We start from the raw sequence: 13,336 nt of genomic DNA, 5'->3' as shown, positions 1-13,336 counted from the left end.
AAAATGAAAGCGGCATGTTTGTAATTATTCAACGTGCTCATCATGCACGCCGCCCATATGCTTAGCATGTAAATCGATTTTCCAATTTAAACCGTAACAGTACGCTTAAAGTCACTAGATCACGTTAGCCACTACATACGTACTGTATTATGCTATATAAAAAAATTCAACAAGAAAGAGTACCATACGATGGTTATTTACAATAGGAAGACCATAAAAACAAGTAACATCGGTGAAAAAAACTTTAAAATACAAATATCCGGCAACTTTTAAGCATCTAAATATCGTTCCACGATGTCATCTACTTTCGTTTTGTGGAAGATATCGAGTCATGATCGGATTAATTCGGTTTACGTTCATTTGCATAATTTATACAAGCTATAAATACAAGCTATCCGAGAAATCAATCATTTTCGTCTTCGCTATATTCCATTCACCCAGAATTCATTTCGGCGTTACATAATTATTCATGATTATTCATGAGGGCTTCGTCATGCTTCCGACTCTGACCGAATCCAATCTCGCATTCGCCCGTAAATGTCCGGATATTTCGCGGGGAATAGAAATGGAATTTTTTGTGACACAAAAAATGAGCATTTTGTATCTCGTTAAATCGCTGTAACCTGTCAACATCTAACGTCGAAATTTTGCATATTTTAAAGGAACAATGATTTTTGTAATGGTAAGCTTTATTTTACGAAATATTTGATATTTTTTAGCGTAATCGTCACTTTAAAATTATAGACGAAGTCTTTATTCAAATCAAATCATGTTTCAAAGTCGAACCGATATCGTTATTGACCACCTATTGTGTTCTCAGATCTTATAGCATTAACATCATGTAGTTCAATCCAGATTGCTGAACTAGTTATGTTGTTAGTAGTAATTTTGTTTCAAATACTGCTTTCTTAAGATTAAAACACAACTGTCTAACAATATCAAATATGACTCCATACTGTAAAACATGTTGCTCTAAAAATATGCTCATGTGTTATGTTTTTTTTAACAATTACCGGTATATGTCAACCATCATGACTTCAATTTAGGTTCCTATTGGAACAAATTGGTATCAATGTAAGACTGTTGTGTGTGTATCCCCATTAGGCAAGAAAGTTTAATCATAATAAATCCCAATTGCATGAAAGTCTCTAAGATTCATACTAAAACCTATCGAAATTGCTTGAAAATATTCTCTACATATGAAACTAAACATTTACATAAACGTCTAGCCAAACAGAAAAAGGTAACATCCGCATTTGTTTGCCAACACCCGTGATTTTTTCGGACCGCACAAATACCGCGTTACTGCGAGACGTGTTTCTGGCTATCGACGTCAATAGTCTTTTGGCATACTGCCAACAGCCTTAAACACACATTACGCCTTCGGATGAAACATTATCTACCGCGCGTTTGTCTGTGCGTGTATTTCGAAATTTATTTGGTTCTTCTGCGCCTTAGGCTGCTTTACATATCTGTCGTATATCAAGTTTACATACCCACATAAAGTAAAGGTAACGATATACTGACTTTTTGCAATTATCTTCCAGGTTAAATGACCGTCATCCGGTTGTTAAAACACGTTTGCGATGTGTCAAAGGATAGACGTACATCCGATATAACTGTGTGGGCTTAAACGAGACCATAAGGTTGTCGTCCCGATTGTCCCACATTTTAAAATCCAATACATCGTTCAAGAAGGTGTGACGAGGGGAAAGGAGGAAAAGTTATAGGTCGGTTCACGAGTCGTACTCCACAAGTATTGGACAAACTTGCGTACGTTATAAACATAATTACGAAGATCATAACTGGGCCTTATTTTTGTTTACTAACGATCAAAGTATAAAGCGATTATTATCTATTATTTGTTTGTTACAACAATCAAATATAAATTTATAGATTAAAAAATCAAAACAAAACTGAAAGAAAAAAACTGTAAGTTTAATTAAATAACGGTCGAAAATCACAAACGTTCATTAATCTACATCCATGCGTTATAAATAAATTAACCGTTGATGGTGTAATACCCACACTCGAGTGCCGTAACAAACCAACCTAACTTCACTTTTTTTTTAATCACTGATAAGAACACATATCAAATGCGCAACTTCACGTTGATTTTGTTACTTAAAACACAGAGAGATAAGCATTGTGCTTGACGGTTTCAGATTTGCAGTAAGTATATAATTGTATACTCGTCGATTTAATAACATGCGAAGTGTCGTATGTCATTCGAATGAAAGTATACAGAATCGGTACTCAGAGGGGAAATAAAAAAAGAACGATTGATGAATGGAATCGAAATATTAAGATTAAATAGAGATTTTCAAGCAGTAATATGTTAATACAATTTATACAAGTGAGTCTAAGGCGAAAAGTAAGTGTGGAACCTTTCATCACACAAGGTTCCAGAACAACGAACAATCAAGAGGGATGGCAAAGTATGCTGAATGCAGTGATTCATAACCCGCATCGATGTGTTAATAGATTCATATTACACTTTCTATGGGTATTAAATATATTGGTTGGTATATATAATATGTTGATAAAGTGCGCCCATGGGAGAGAATAAAAATCAATCATTAATCGTGAAGCACTTGTGTGTTTATGTTTTGTTAATTTTATTATATAAATGCACCAAATAAATACCTAAAACAATGAGAGAAAAACTCCGCAGTAAACCGTTTTTGAGCGATACCGACTATACTATGTAGTGTATAATGTGGATAACAATTTAAACCTAACTGTAGTTGGATTTAAGCCCCAGGCATGCGACTTTTCTGGATTTTCTGATATCGATGTTTTATCTTTAAAATCAAAATGTGGGACAATCGGGAGTAAACCAAAATTAGGGAGTCACACAACTTTGAGTGTCAAAAGACGTATTATAATTTACATTGTTTTAATTTTATCAATGAAAGATGTTGGTGATACTAAAGTTTTTTTGTTTTGAAAGTGAAAATACCCCCTAAATGCTCTCAAACGATTAAACCCCAAAGTGTTTCATAAACAGATTCAGTTAAGACCGTAGGACAAAAATATATTGTTTGCTAGGAAAACAAAGTGAATATATTTAATTTCGGTGTATGATCAAATTTTATGTAACGAGTAGTCAAACATTGTTTTCACGAGTTGCTTTAGGTGGAGCCTTAATTTATTCTTGAATACAGTCTGTGTCTTTATATATGACAACTGTGATTTCAACACCTTTATAATTCACTCAACTATCGACACAAATAATATGTATTACTGTTTTTTTCATTGCATTAATTATTATCAAAAAATCAGTATTAAATTAAAATAATCCATTGTTTAATCCCGCCAATCTTTTAAGTAAGCATATTGTATTCTTTATGACTTTCACAAATATCATAATGATGTGGATACGCGTCCTTTATATCGTTTTTCGAACTCTGCAAATGCTTTCTATTAATGTCACACTAGTAACAAGAGGGCCATCAGGCCCTAAGGCGCTCACCTAAAAGCCAAAGGAACTATACTATTCTGAAAAAAATGCAAGCGGATTCATGAAGATTATTTTGGACCAAAAAAGTGACTTTTAACATGTTTTTTTATATTTGACCTTGTGACCTAGTTTTTGAGCTCATATGACCCAGCTTCAATCTCTGGCAAAATTTTATTGGGACAAATGTTCTGACCAAGTTTCATAAAGATTGGCCAATAAATGTGGCTAATATAGTGTCAACAAGTTTTCACTAAAGCCATATAAGGACGACTGCCCCCCCCCCCCTGGCGGCCATGTTTTTCAACAAACCATACCCATTTTCAAACTCACTCAAGCTATTGTTAGAACAAATGTTCAGATCAAGTTTCATAAAGATTGGATAATAAATGTGACTTCTAGAGTTTTAACAAGGTTTTGTAGTAAATAGCCATTTAAGGAAAAATACCACGCCCTCTTGTGGCCATGTTTTTTAACTGATCTCAACCATTTTTGAACTAAGCCCAGATATTATTCGTTCAAATATTCTGACCAAGTTTCATGAGCATTGTACCATGACTTCTAGAGTGTTAACTAGGTTTTACCATACAGTAAAGCCATATAAGGAAAACTGCCCCGCCCCATGGCGGCCATGTTTTTCATTCAACTGGAACCATTTTTAAACTCGTCCAAGATATTATTGGGACATATGTTTTGACCAAGTTTCATAAAGATTGGACTGAAAATGTGACTTCTAGAGTGTTAACAAGATTTTACTATAGCCATATAAGGAAAACTGCCACGCCCCCTGGCGGCCATGTTATTCAACCAAACGGAACCATTTTCGAACTCGTCCAAGATATTATTGGCACACATGTTCTGACAAAGTTTCATGAAGATTTGACTAAAAATGTCCCTTCTAGAGTGTTAACAAGGTTTTACTATAGCCGTATAAGGAAAACTGCCACGCCCCCTGGCGGCCATGTTTTTCAACCAACCAAAATCATTTTCGAACTCGTCCAAGATATTATTAGGACACATGTTCTGACAAAGTTTCATGAAGATCGGACAATAAATGTGACTTCTAGAGTGTTAACAAGGTTTGCTATATATAAAACTGCCACGCCCCCTGGCGGCCATGTTTTTCAATCAACCGGAACCATTTTCGAACTCGTCCAAGATATTATTGGGACACATGTTCTGAGTAAGTTTCATGAAGATTGGACAATAAATGTGGCCTTTAGAGTGTTAACAAGGTAAATGTTGACGACGCACGTCGCACGACGCACGACGGACAAAAGGCGATCACAATAGCTCACCATGAGCACGTTGTGCTCAGGTGAGCTAAAAATGATTTTGCGGTATCCAAACGTCGATGCATTGTGCTAATTTGCATGCTGTCTCTAAATTTCCCAGGGAATGTTTTTATGTATGTAAATTCCGGCATAGATCAATTGGATGAGTTTTTATTGTCCGAAAACTTGAAGAGTAATGATGAAATCATTGTATGATCTTCACACAATTCATAAACAATATTCAACAGCGTAAATGGGTTAATCTATCTTTCAAAACATTCAAAACATACATATAAAGATCCTTGCATAACAATAATGAAATTTATGAAGTTAGGTTATTTGCAAACAGGAAAATAAATTTAATATAAAGAAGAAACCCTATAGCGATATATTGAAATTTGATCCATAGGAATATGTCCCCATTTGGCAAATTATAACATCTAGATTAACATAATCAATTACAGAAACATGTGCATATGGACATGCATGCTTGTGTTATTTAATTAGCTTGGTGAGTTTGATCCTGTTTACAGGCATACAATAGATCAATTGCGCATCGAATCAATCTATAGCACTTATATAACGAACTGGTCATATATAGTTTTGTCGTGTCTTGTTTTACATTTAAAGCGATAATTCGTTCATTTATCATTGTTTATGTGATTCGTACTCTTCATTCAATGAGTTTCGTCGTGTTTATTTTACAAACAATGAGTTTGATCATATTTACGTCGTATTACCTGCGACGTTACAATTTTAAGAAATCCCGAAACTATTTGAAATACTTTTAATCATACATAAGGTTTTCAATTACTTATTTTTTTTCTTGAACATCATACATTTAAAACAGGTGGATCGTATTTTTAAACGTGATATATATATATATATATATATATATATATATATATATATATATATATATATATATATATATATTTGTTAATATGTAAGCTGAAGGAACTAGTTTTCTTTCAATAAAAAATGAACACGAACTAAAAAAGTAACAATCATTATTCGTCGCCATAAATGGTGGGCATATTTTTCACAGCGAAATCGACTACGAAATTGTAGCATTATCGTCATTTTAACTGAACGAACAATTAGCGTGTTAACGGAGGTAATTGCCTTTTTTCAAACAAAGAAAAACGACATAATGCGAATATACTAATACAAAACCATGTACTTACATAATATGATGAACATGAAAGGCTATTCTATTTCGTCATGTTGAATACACCTGATAAAATAGACCACCGCAATCCCGGATTTGATACAAATGCGCAGTCTTCACATACCAGTGCAACATCGCCACGTGGTTAAATATTGAGGTTAACCTTATGTCGACGGTTGAGCGTGCAACTATTTTATCTATTTTCTGCATCAATATGATACAATAGTTACTAACCCAATGGAATGTATCAGGTATCAAAATCTGGTCTAGTCTATGAGGGTCATATTGGCGTAAACAATTTCAAGCTTCAGGTAATGTTAACAATTTTTGTATCAATTCCGAACATCTGTGAAAATATAAGGACGAATGCACGCACATAATACATAACTACCAGATAAAGAATCTGCATGATCAATAAGCTATTTTGTGAAAAAACCGCAATCTCACATTTTGTGTATCATTAATATGCAAGTACAGCGTGAAATATGTGTTCATTTAATTGTACATTACATGTTAAAAAGTGCGGCAAAATATTCCGAACGTCGGGCGGACATTCTAATTCTATACAATGCATGTATGTTCGGACTGAATTCTTAGAATTCTGAGAAATAAAGTACACCATTGCGACATCTAATGTCATTCTTGGAAACTAATTTTGTATTCACATGCATATATACATGTATATAACAATTTGACTTAATCTCTGATTATTAACATTTATTGCCTTTTGTATTTGTGCTATGTTTGTATCGTTTGTTTGTATCATGTACATCTTCAGAAAATGGAGGCAATAAAGATATATATATATATATATATATATATATATATATATATATATATATATATATATATATACCACCATTTTAATGTTAATAAGAGGCAGTGGCTCTTTGAATTGATTTTTAAACACCAATGCGCGGTGGTAGTTTTACAAATAATATCCCGAAGAGATTACCAATTCAGCGAACTCAATAAGACAAAGTGTAAATACCAATTCTATGACAGAAGAAGTGTAAGTGTCAATGTAAAACAGAGAAAGTGTCAGTACCAAATCGAATGTATCCTAACGAGTTAAATGCGCTATCACATCATTGACTACTTCAATATACAGTATCAGTGCCGATGTAATATAACCATCAAGATGCATAATTACTAGTACTAATGCAGAAACATCCCTATGAGACAGTGCCCATATTATGATGCAACATATTCAAGAGACCATGACGGTACCAATGCAGTAGTATCGTCAAAAGACATTGTTAGTACAATGCAGTAATATACATCAGAGACAGTATCATTACCAATGCAGTAACATCCTCAAGAGAGAGTGTCAAAACAAATTTAGTAACAACCATAAGATACATCGACCATGCCTATGCAGTTAGATCTTCAAGAGACAGTGTCAGTACAAATATATAAACATCATTAAGAGACAGTGTTAGAACAGATGTATTAATATCTTCAAGAACCACTTGGTCAGTTAAAAGGTCGTAACATCCACTAAAGACATTGCCAGTAAAAATGTAGTAACATCCACTTTAGACAATGTCATTACAAATGTAGAAACATCCTAAAGAGACAATGTCAGTAAAAAATATAGTTACATCCTCTAGAGGCACTGTCATTAAACAATTACGTCAAGGAACAGCACCAGTGCCGATATAAAATATTTGTTTAGAGACTAACCAATATAGTATACTCCTCAAGAGAAAGTTGAAGTTCCAAACAAAGGCATTGTCTCGAGGAAGATTCAGTTCCGCTGCGATGGTAACCTTGAGAGACATTGTCATTACAAATGTAGGTACGTTCTTACGATAAAGTGTCGTCATCAATGCAGTAACAACATCTAGATGTTTTAATATCAATGCAATGTCATCTTTTCTCTGGAAAACAAACACTCTTCATGAGATGTTATATAACTACTTTAAGTATTTATTTATATTACGTATCGAATATAATCATTGATTTAAAAAAGGTGATGATAGTAACATTATACTAAAATGTGTTAACTCTTATGCAATATATGGTGTTGATATGTACTTAAAACAGGTGAGGCTTTTCAATTATTATATTTCTTTTATTGACGGTTAACGTTCGAACGCTTTTTTATTTTATCCGATTTCAATTCTTGATTTTTCATAAGCAATCAAATATTTGTATAACAATTGTATCAGTCAGGAGTGTTATTGCGTGTTATTATTAGATGCTAACATTCTTTGTTAAATGTACGTCACGTTTTGTTTAACAATTTAATTCTAACACACTGTTAACAAGTCCCAAAAATGCGTAGTATTATTAATTGAAACAGTTCCCAAAGAAGTGTAAGTGTAACTAATATTTAATTAAATGAAGCAACGATTCAATTATAAATACAAATATATATATATTACGGCTATAATATTATTGTAATTATTGTACACATATGGTCAATATGTATTTGTACGCTTATAATGCTACGTCGAAAAGTTCTGAATTCAAATTTTGATAAATGCAAAGTCATTTGCAAACTTGGCTACGTGATTTATTTAAACAAAGTATGCCACGTGTAACGTTTACGAACAATGGTACTAGATAATTTCTAGATAATTTTATTCTTCCTTTTTAAGAAAACCGGTAAGCGATGTACTGCTAGTGACACCCTATCGTTCTTAATACAGGACAGTTATACCCGTTCGGTTTAAGAAGTATACTCACTTAAAAAACGTGCCTTAATATGTTTACAACGACGTTTATAAACCAACAGTAGTTATATGGCATATATGAAGTTAAGCTCCCTTAAATGGAATAATGGTATCGCATTTATATAAACATTTTCATGATTGCGTTTGAATTAAAATTTATAAAATAAGAACGAGTGATGTATATTGAAACAATGTGGTAATTTTATTAACAGCTAAAATACAAAACCAATCAACGTCGACGTCTTATATACAGAAATATCATTTAACGAATTTCACGCTGTTTTAGTGAAGTAGTGGAAACACGATATTTTAATAGCTGAACGCACAAACAGTGACAGCGGGCATGGGGAAATTCATTTGTTGAAATGACATCTATATTTTCAAAATGATTATCTTGCCATGCCCATACACTAATGGCCGTCGATACACTGTGCGTGTATTTCGAAATTTATTAGGTCCTTCTGCGCGTTAGGCTGCATTAAATATGTGTCATATATCAAAAATCAGTATTAAACTACAATACATGCTTTATTTTTAAATCCCGTAAATTTTTATAAGTAAGCAGATTGTTTTCTTTATTACTTCATAAATAGCATTACTATTCAAGTACTCCACACGAAAGGCTGTGGATACGCGTTTTAAGATCATTTTCCAACTCGGCTCAAGATTTTCATGCAAGGATACACTACGGATAGGTTTCACTATGATGTGGCCATATCGAAGTTGGCCAAACGCGGGAATATGGTATGAATGTTTGAACTCGTTGACATTTCAACTGCATCAGTACTTCTGCAAAGATTATAAGGTCTCATTGCATCGAGGCTTTCGATGCAATCGAGCTAAAATCAATAGGTTTAAACTAGGTACGTGCGATCTTATGTTATTTAATTAGCTTATTGAGTCTGGTCTTCTTTATAGGCAAACTTTTAATCAATCGCGCATCAAATTGACCAAAATCACTTTTAAAATGACTAGTCCAGGCCACAATTAAAATATTGTTGGTTTGCCCTTTACCGACCCTAGATTTAACAGGTGGGTAGGTAGGTAGGAAAATTATTTTATTTTATTTTAGAAATTATATTTTTAATACACTAATAGTCTATGAATATTTATAACACTGGTATTAAAGCACTGTTGCAGTGTAAGAAGTCCTATGTAGCTTAACCATATCTTGTTTGCTGTTTTCTTGCATATATTACTATCAAATGCATGCTTGTTTGTTATTACATCAAATATGTGTTCAATAAATGATGTTAATTGCTCTGAATGTAAATAAAATATCTACAATAAGGAAAACATCAATACCACTTATTGTAACAAGATATTTATAAATTATGATATGCCAATGTAATTGTATCAACTATCATGCATGGGTTTTGGTTACTTCGGTTTGCAGTAAGTATAAAACTAATTAAAATCAGTTTTCACTTGAATGAATGAATGAACAGTAAAGCAAACCGTTTAAGAAGCTATAGAAATCATCTGACTGACTGTGACAACCAAATTTAAACAAAATAAATCGTTTCAATTTTTCATATAAGTTCTAACTTAAGGTTTAAAGCGAAAGTAGATTAACATGTGCAAATATTTACTTCATTTGAAAACTGTTATCCATTTCAAACTGAAATCTTCCGTTAAATAATAATAAAAACAAAATGTTCAAAGCACAAGAGATGCTGTGCTTTTATTTTGTTTAGATCGTATTCACAATTGAACAGAAGTTTACATGTTGACCTTCATTGAAGATTAACACTGTCCGCCATTTTCATGATTCTATTGTTTTGACAGGAAGCGAAAATCTCTTCTATTTCCTGTGCAAAACAATTTTAAAAACTCGTAAATTAATTTCTTTTTACTGGAAATAGTTATTAAATTTATTTTTAAACCATATGTGATATGAAACCATGCATGACATGTCTTAAAAAAAAAATTGAAATCGGGGGTCTGTCTTATCAAAGATCGTACGACATTGTTAACCTACGATTGCATTTTGTACTTAAAAAATATAAGTGATTATAATTTGTATGTTTCAAATATAATGGATATTTGACAGCTTCTTTGAAAATGAATGGAAATGTTCAACAAAAGTAATTATAAATGCGACGGTTACGTATATATGGCGCTTCGAAAATTGCATCGTAAGGTGAGAATGTCGTACGATGTTTGATAAGACGGACCCAAGAACCACATGTACTCTATTGTTTTAAACAAAATGGCGGACTAAGTTGACAGTTTATAGACGCTTGCATAACTGCGCACCTCATATTATTCCAAAATATTGACTACAGTATATGTCATTCACAGCTGTTGATAATGACTCCTAACACTTCTCATATACATTTGGTTTAAAATCACATCTCGCAATATTGAACGCTTAATTACAACAACCAGTTTTGAAAAAAGGTCGTTCATTAATCAACTTTACAACAATAATCGTTGTGCAGACACCTTTTTAAAACAGAAGATTACTCCACGAGGTCGGATATTCACGTAAAAACAGTCATTTAATGAGCGAACGCATGCAATACATCATTAAGTCCATGTATAATTAAGAGCGGTGTATGCACATATTCGTTATTGAACATATTCCTCTTAATTAAGCACAATATATTTAAAGAACATACTTTTTTCTCGTCGATGATCGAAGCTTGTCACCGTTGGCCAACCAATTTCACTCTTCTGTACTTAACCTACTGCAAGATGGCTAAACTTGTCGAACGTTCGCTTCGCATGTACACCACTTTGACGGTTGAGATTGGTTGAATGTTGAAGACTTCCTAGTAAAAGATCCTAGTAACAAGTGGACTGTAAGCGAAATAAACAATACAGCCTTGTGCGCTCCGGCCGTTGTACCATTTACGTCCTTAGTCTGAGTTGAAATGACAAGTGATACTTGAAAAAATGCGATTGCTATAAAGCGGCCCGTACATGTGTAGAAACCGCGCTCTATGAAACGGTTTTATTGAATGTGCGTGAAGTGTCGTCCCAGATTAGCTTGTGCGGTACCCTTTGTGTGTGTTTAAATGCCTGTAATTTAGTATGTTTTTGAAAAGATTTTAACAGAATTAATTTGTGATTACAGGTTTTCAAGTTATAATGTTAAACAAAAATTTGCACATTCATCATAATTTTCATTCTATTTGTCTTTATTGTAAAATATGTGTTTAAAAGCGGGTGCTGTTTAGTGTACATTAGCTTTTTGAACAAAATGAATTTGATATCTACCCATGGGTTTGTGTGGGTTTGTGTTCGAGAGTGCAGTAATTTTCATGGAATGAATACTGGGTATAAGAATAATTTATAGAATGTAAAGAACTTAAAAAGCCGAATCAATGAAAGTATATGCTAGATATTTTATACGGGTTCTAAGATATCACATTACACTGAAACATTTTACTGTGAGTGCTTCAAACTTTACGTTCACTTGGTGACTTTTATTAAAATGTGTAAGCAAACAAATACAACACCAATTTCACAATTTAAGTAAAACACGACGCGACTTTTCCCAATCTGAAAGGCCCCGGCCCTGTTCTCGAAATGGTGAAGACTTGCGGAAGTAAGTAAACGATGGACAATTTAAGAAACATATACTTCGTTAAAATGAAAGCAATTTAAAACATGTGTGTTCCCATACTGCTCGTCGGATCCAAAAAATATATACAAATCATCCCAAAAAATTAAATGCTGCAAGCTATAGATCCCGCAATTACGTATTTGCTGAGTGTTCTTATGTCATTTGCGAGTTTTAATTTGGGTAAATACATTCATATTGAACTGTTCAGTACGACTAAAGTTATAGTAAAACATATACATTTTCGTGTAAATATAAATAAGTGCGGATACTTTGTTAGCGGTGTAAGGGCCTCAGCAAAAATATATGTAAGTAAAAATAAATAGTTTGTACATGAAGAAACATCTGTTTGGACTCCGTACCATTTTAAAGGGACCTGTTCACGTTTTGATAAATTGAAGAAAAAAAGAAACATAAAATGTTCCAGATTTGGACATGTTCGTTAAAGTTTTTTTTATAGAAAACAGTAATACGAGAGTTGCCTTCAAAATGAACAAAAGGAATCCGTGTTTTTTTTTTCAAGTATATCCACGGTTTTCTCGAACCATTGTTGTGTTAGCAGATGTGTTAAATACTATACTTCAATAAACATGCAATTTGTCAATATTATTCAACATGCCTTATAAGAACATTAGTGAAGCTGTGAAGGGCATTGTTTAAGGCCTTGTGAGATGCAAATGCAGTTACTGAAGCATTCAAATGAACTAAAATGATGGACCATGCTATTTCTTTGGGAAGTATTCGGAATATTCGACATGACGCTACTGTATAGCGCAGAACAACGCCTGGTGGTGCTACAAATTCAACTTCAAGTAGACGTCCATATAAGGTCACATCTGACGTCGGATGCAAAATTCGTCGGTGGATCTGTAAAATCAATCCGCCGACCCAGAGAAAAAAGGCATTGGACACAGGAATGTCCAAGGGATCAGTATACTACATCATTAGGCATGTTGTGAAAGCAAAACTACGGAAGATGTTCAAGGCTCATCAGCTCAACATGGCACAGATTCAGAAGCGCAGGGCCAGGTCTTGGAAGCTATATATCTAAAGCTTAAATGTGGCAAGTGGAGAGATTTTGTTACATCTGACGAGCGATGATTTATCTTGGTGGAAGTTATGGAAGAAGAAGAGTATGTTATGTCAGAATGGGAAAAAACGTTGACGATAAAGTTTGTA

At 33.4% G+C, this 13,336-nt stretch overlaps 1 protein-coding gene across 2 annotated transcripts in view; it reads right to left on the bottom strand.

The window, feature by feature from the left end:
• LOC127847739 (uncharacterized) overlaps nt 1-11,384 on the bottom strand; it is a 29,894-nt gene extending 18,510 nt beyond the window's left edge. The window contains exon 1 of one of the 2 annotated variants that reach the window (XM_052379838.1): nt 11,211-11,384. The gene's annotated coding sequence lies outside the window, so the exon portion shown is untranslated. The remainder of the gene's footprint in view (nt 1-11,210) is intronic. The other variant, XM_052379839.1, reaches the window with a different exon arrangement.
• Between the last annotated feature and the right edge of the window lie 1,952 nt (nt 11,385-13,336).

Source organism: Dreissena polymorpha, chromosome 10 (assembly GCF_020536995.1).
Source record: "Dreissena polymorpha isolate Duluth1 chromosome 10, UMN_Dpol_1.0, whole genome shotgun sequence".
Classification (NCBI taxonomy): Eukaryota; Metazoa; Mollusca; class Bivalvia; order Myida; family Dreissenidae; genus Dreissena; species Dreissena polymorpha.
Note: the sequence above shows the minus strand (reverse complement) of the source record. Positions and strands in the feature narration are given on the sequence as shown.